Source organism: Astatotilapia calliptera, chromosome 16 (assembly GCF_900246225.1).
Source record: "Astatotilapia calliptera chromosome 16, fAstCal1.2, whole genome shotgun sequence".
NCBI classification, from domain to species: Eukaryota; Metazoa; Chordata; class Actinopteri; order Cichliformes; family Cichlidae; genus Astatotilapia; species Astatotilapia calliptera.
Window position 1 is genome coordinate 30,364,962 of NC_039317.1, and position 6,648 is coordinate 30,371,609.

General features: G+C 42.1%; 1 protein-coding gene across 1 annotated transcript in view; it reads left to right on the forward strand.

The window, feature by feature from the left end:
* Positions 1-6,648, forward strand: part of tfpia (tissue factor pathway inhibitor a) — a 47,202-nt gene that overhangs the window by 22,567 nt on the left and 17,987 nt on the right. The gene's annotated exons all lie outside the window — the stretch shown is intronic.

Here is a 6,648-nt window from a genome sequence, read left to right on the forward strand (position 1 = left end):
CGCCCTGCTAGGCTAAGTAAACAGTCTTCCAGCCAACCTAGGTGGCCTTGCATGGAATTGGAAGGAACAGACTAGCCCATCGTTATCAGGGAGTTTTTGTTCGGCTCCAGCCTTGCGACCGCAGCTGGCACCGAAAGGGTATCCGCATGAAGTGATGGTGCTTTTTACTTTAGTGCGAACAGCTCATATAAATTTCAAAGCTGTTCTAACAGTCCAACACTGGTCTCTCAATCTCCCGTTGGAGAGCCGTGAGCTTCTCCATGATGTTATCAAACTTGCGCTCTGTGATGTTGTCATTCTTGTGCTCAAAGAGCCGATTCTGAGAACTCACGACCACAGTGAGCTGCTCCAAGATGTGATACAGTTTGCACTCAGAGGTCTTATTCTGAGTATTCATGGCAGCCGTGCGTTCTCCAAGATCTTCTCTGTGCTGCGCTCAATGAGCCCATTTTGAGAAACTCATACCTCGTCCCATCGTTTCAATCCCAGCGGGCAGCCTTGTGGGGGTTTGAACAGCCAGTTCCGCTTCCTTAATTCTTCGATAAGTCAGGGCCAAGCAAGCTCCGATCAGCAAGAACCCCGTTATGTCTGTGAAGGTTCTCAGTCATCCAGGTCATCGTAGTCAAAGGAGCTTGCAAAGAAAAGCGTCTGGACTTCTTTAAGTTACTTGAAGACGTTTCACCTCTCATCCGAGAAGCTTCTTCAGTTCTAAGGTCAAATGGTGGAGAGTCCCAGATATAAACCTAGTGGGAGTATCCCCCCACAGAGGGACAAAAGGACCCCCTGATGATCCTCTAATCGCCTGAGCCAAGGTGTGAAACTGGGTGTGGGTCCCAATCAGCCAGAGTTTCGGGTGTGTTCATTGTGAAACCTGGCCCCACCTTATCATGCGAATTCCTGAGAACCCTGTTACCATGGTTCCGAATAGGTAGATATCTTCAGCACTCAGGCTCACCCAAGCCCAAACTTCTCATTGAGAAAAGGGTGTCAGTTGCATTTAGGGACCAGATGATCAAATCCATAATTCCTCTTTTAGGTTTTAGAGAACAGACTGTGAGAGAGTGTTCCAGGGAAAAGTAATATAAAAAACACGAGACTAGACAAGGACACAAGAGTCTAAGGAGGGAAGCTAAGGGAGAAGAGGAGGAGGAGAAAAGTGCGACCGCCTTCGTCAAGAGCAAGAGCAGAAAAAAAGGACACCTATGACACACAGATAATTTTTCATAGTGAGCACGCTCAGACCGAGGATCGTGGCACTGTTGTTGTTAGCAAAGGATCATTTTTGTTTTCAAGGACTGCTGTTCCTCATTAGGCTTTATTGCCTCCTCGGGCATAAAATCCTATTATAAAGTCATTCTGTTGTTATGTTGCTAACACGGAACATTGCCAGCACATTAATTCTGAACAGTTTTGCAGAAGCCATCTGCTTAATGTATAAAAGAAAACTTGGAAGTTTCTGGGTCATAATTATGTATAATTTGACCTTTTTTTAATGAAAACTACCCAGCTTGACCCTGAAAAGGTCACTTAAAAAATTCACAACTGTCACCTTTTTTACTAGAGGGTAAAGATCTTACAGATATTTGAGAGAAATCCCCAACAGTCAAATTACTATGGGTGACTGCTCGGGGATGGTGGGAAGGAAGAACTTCCTTTTAACAAGAAGAGACCTCCAGCAGAGCCAGGCTCAGGAAGGGCCTGAAGCCAGCTGGGAGGTCTTGGGAAAACATAAAATGTAATGACATTCAGAATTACTATATGAAGATACTGTTAATGCTGAAGTGTATAGAGGATGACCCAAATGCTGCACAAGCCTGCATACAAACTAGAAAAAATAAAACACAACAAAACAAGACTATTTGGGTGAATTTTAATAACAAACAATACCCAGCATAAACAAAGTATGGCTCAGTCCAAAAAACAAACAAAAAAACATTAAAAACATTTAGGAGGAGTAAAATAAGACCCGTAGACATGGCTGTTTATACACACTGGGGTTGATAAGGAAGGTGGAGACAGGTGGGGAATGAGGCATAACTAAGCGTAATCACGATCCAGGAACTAGTTATCCGAATAAATCAGAAAATCACCGACAACCATTATTGATAAAAACACTGTGACACACAGAGGTAGTGGAAAGATGTGATTTTAGTGGGTCATGGGAAGTCCAGCAAAGCAAAGTCTGTAGTAGCATAATCAAGGAGGGCTCAAAGTCACGTGGCCCAGCCCGAACTATAAGCTTTATCAAAAAGAACAGTTTTCAATTCAATTCAATTTTATTTATATAGCGCCAAATCACAACAAAAGTCGCCTCAAGGCGCTTCATAGATACAGAGAAAAACCCAACAATCATATGACCCCCTATGAGCAAGCACTTTGGTGACAGTGGGAAGGAAAAACTCCCTTTTAACAGGAAGAAACCTCCGGCAGAACCAGACTCAGGGAGGGGCGGGGCCATCTGCTGCGACTGGTTGGGTTTTAAACCTAATCTTAAAAACAGGCGAGAGACTGAAGCCAAACAAGGAAACGGCTCCTTAGAAAATTTTAGCATGGTACACTGATATCCTCGTCAGATATGACATTTGAAATTGGTTGTAATTTTTAGGCAGGAGACAAAGCTACCTTGCAAGTAGCTTTTATCACTAAATGGTAATTACATTAATAACAGAAAATCAGGATTTTTTTTTTTTTCAAATTGAGAGAGCTGCAAAATATTAGTCAGTATGCATTTAATAACTCCAAATGTGCTATTATTCACATGCTGAAGCATGAATTTGCATCATTAGCCTGTCTATTGTGTGTAAAGGACATGAAAATGAAGGAGCAGCATTGTTCTTGGCTTTAGAAACTAAAAACTGTGCTTGTTTTTCCAAGGATTATAGCAAGAAACATGACTAGGATTAGCCAGGTATTTAGCTCCATGGGTGCTAAGGTATCGGTACTTGTGCCAGCCACAGAAATCTCTAAAGTATTCGTTATTATCAATGCTGAAATATATGTGCCATATTTCACTTTTGCATTCAGGATGTGATGCAAAAAATGTATTGAGGGAAAGCTAACAGAATATATAAGAATCTGTCTATCCTTCAAGCTCGGGTCCTCTACCCGAGGCCTGGGATCTTAAGGGTCCTGCGCAATATCTTAGCTGTTCCTAGGACTGCGCTCTTACCTTCACCCTCCACATCTTCTAAAGCTCTTCGCTGAGCCCTTGGTATTTCTCCAGCTTCTTGTGTTCCTTCTTCCTGATGTTGTTGCATATTGATTCTTTCAGTGCAAAATATTAGTGTTCAAAAACAACTCTCTGTCACACTAAACAGTTATTTCTATAAAAATAAATGCAGTGTATAATTTAACCTTAAGCTAGAAAGCAACATGGGAACACTCAAGTAAAGTACCTTTAAATTGTGCTCCTGAATAGTAAGTAAAAGTGTTTACTGACATTTCCTTATGAGACCACAAAAGGATCTTGTGGAATAAAATAGTGGCTTCCTGCTGTTGCAAGAAGCCACTTTTAGTTGTTTTAGTCTTGAATGGCCTGTGAGCCTGCAGGATAGCTGTTTGTCTTATGCTGGAGCTCGGGATTACCAGTTACCTGTAGACACAAAGCTAGTTAGTCCCCTATGCTGGTGTCACAAGTTTGCATTTCAACAGACAAACACCCATTTTTTTTATCCTCTTTATATCCCTGCTGTCTGGAAATAATATTCCAGAGCCACACCTCTGAAATCTCTGGAGCACTTTAAAGCCTTACAGGCCTCGTGTACATAGTTAAGGTTTCTAAGCCCAAAAATAGTTTAATTCCCCAAACTGCCAAAGCTGTGTTCAACATCTAAAAGTGAAAGCAAACAGGAATCTGCTTACATCATGCAGTCACGCACCACAAACTGCCGGTAATAGGTTCGTCAGAGGCAATATAGTCATTTTAAATTGCATTTAGATTAGATAAAAACTATTACTGGGAAACGCATGCATCAACCATATATACAGCAATCAAGATTGTACAGAAGGAAGAGGGCAAGAAGGAATGGCTTTTATAATTCAATTCAATTCAATTTTATTTATATAGCGCCAAATCACAACACAAGTTGCCTCAAGGCAAGCAGTGTGCACATAGGCAGTGCTTGTTTATCTGTCTGAGTTGCTCGAATAATTTTAAGATGGGTACAGATTCACCTCCGTCTTGCCGTAAAAGATTTGGGATGACTTTTTCTGGCTCAATTAGAGTGAAATCAACAATCTAGCTAAAAATACTTTTTGTCCCACTGGGTTCTGACTAGGAGGGAAGATTTTCTCTATGGTAGCGTTCCCAGGTAAAATCAAAATGCAGATGTAAAATTGTGGATATTTATAACACTGCTGCGGCTATTTCTCTCTCACTCCTCCCTGAAACATTGTGTGAGATGCCTGCTGCATATAGAGAAGATTGCAGATACTTCTATAAATTCCCATTAGGCTGTTGATAGCATGCAATCAGTGTTGCCATAAAGCACACCTGCTATTGTGCGCCAACTGTCAGATTGCAAAACAGACAAGTCGAGATGAGTTGCTTTTTTTCAACTCCCTTTTTTCTTGATGAGATGGAAAATTTTATAATCTTCATTATTGCTAAACTTCGCTTAACCTCCACGCTGCAAGACGCAAGTTCAAACACGTTATGTGGTAGCTGTTTTTCTGTAGTGTGGCGTGACTGGGCTTAACGGATATACACACACGCACATACAAAAAAAGCTCAGAACTAAATCCTGAGTGTACTAAAAGTAAAGGTAGAAAGGCCACTCTGAGAGTGTGTGTGTGTGTGTGTGTGTGTGTGTGTGTGTGTGTGTGTGTGTGTGTGTGTGTGTGTGTGTGTGTGTGTGTGTGTGTGTGTGTGAGAAACTATGAGTAAAGATGGACTAAATAAAAGGAGTGACAGGACCCCTTCATTGATCCATGCTGTATCCTCCCAAATCAATTGGTGACGGTGAAAGCACCGTGACACCTGCTAAGTGCAGCCTTGACAGCACAGCAATACATCCTGCCACTCATTGCACTGCACTTAGCTTTTGTTAAGTGGGACGAGGGTAATATATCATAAAACTGTCGCACTTGAAAAGCAATCAAAGCCGCGATAATTAGACCCGTTCACAATTGGAAGTTCAATTTATCCACAGTCAGGTTGTGCCGCAGCGCCTCACTCCAGAAGCACTTCAGGTGAAATCTGAAGTATGTGTTGTGAAAAACACTTGAAGTCGACAAAAGCAAATTTGGGAATGGGTGAGGAGCAGTTTTGTCTCGGTTCTGGAGCTGCGTGCAGAATGTATAGCATATAAATAATACACTTTTAATACTGAAGCATGTCTGATCAACGTGGAATATGTTTCTCTCACAGTAAGAAACCTTTACTTTTAGCATGTTATGGGATGCTTAATGCAGTCAAACAAGAGGATCATGAATGGATTTGCATCCTCCAACCATTGTTACATACAGGAAATGCCTCCATTTGATCCACACTATTGCGTGAGGCCACAGGATAACTGGTCTGTGTCTAAAGTCTCACACAAGTTTGAAACTTGCAGCCTTTTGGTTATAAAGAAAATATCACTGCATTAAATGCAGCTATAAATGTAACTTATCTGTATGATGGCATTTAAAGGGCACTTCCAGGACGGCCTTTATTGGTTTTTGGTTGAACAAATAAAAACATGTTAGAGCGCACTACAAGCAAGGGACAGCGTGTAGTGGTGGCTTTTATCTAAATTGAATCGCACTTTCAGGAGTGTATCCTTTTTTCCAGCGCTGGGTGATGACTTTGGTTTAAACTCAAAGTCGAAACTACAATGAAAGGAAATAAGCCAACAAGTTCCTGTTTCATTTGTGTTGATTCACAGCAGGCTTTAAATGCTTACACACACAAATATAAAGGAATCTGGTGCGTGTATCATTCAAGAGCTTTAACTTGGTAACTATGTTAACTCAATACTTTTCACTTACGTATTTCTTTCACATACTGTATAGGTAAGATTGCTTTAAACAACTCAAGCCATTCATAACATAGTCAAAGGAGCTTGCAAAGAAAAGCGTCTGGACTTCTTTAAGTTGCTTGAAGACCTGAAAGACAAAACGCCAAAACACAAACTTAACAATGTGGTGTATGGTAAATGGTAAAATGGTAAATGGCCTGCATTTGTATAGCGCTTTTCTAGTCCATAGGACCCCAAAGCGCTTTACACTACATTCAGTCATTCACCCATTCACACACACATTCACACACTGGCAATGGCAAGCTACATTGTAGCCACAGCTGCCCTGGGGCGCACTGACAGAGGCGAGGCTGCCGGACACAGGCGCCACCAGGCCCTCTGACCACCACCAGTAGGCAAACATGGGGTTAGTATCTTGCCCAAGGATATTTGACATGCAGCCAGGATGCAGCCTGGGATCGAACCACCGACCTTCTGATTAGTGGCTGACCTGCTCTGCTCTGCCACCTGAGCTACAGCCACCCCGTCTGTATGCTGTACAGTGCAGCGAGGAATGCCCAGACCTCTACATTGGAGAGACCAAACAGCCACTTCACAAGCGCATGGCACAACACAGAAGAGCCACCTCCACAGGACAAGACTCAGCAGTCCATCTGCATCTTAAGGATAAAGGACACTCTTTCGAGGA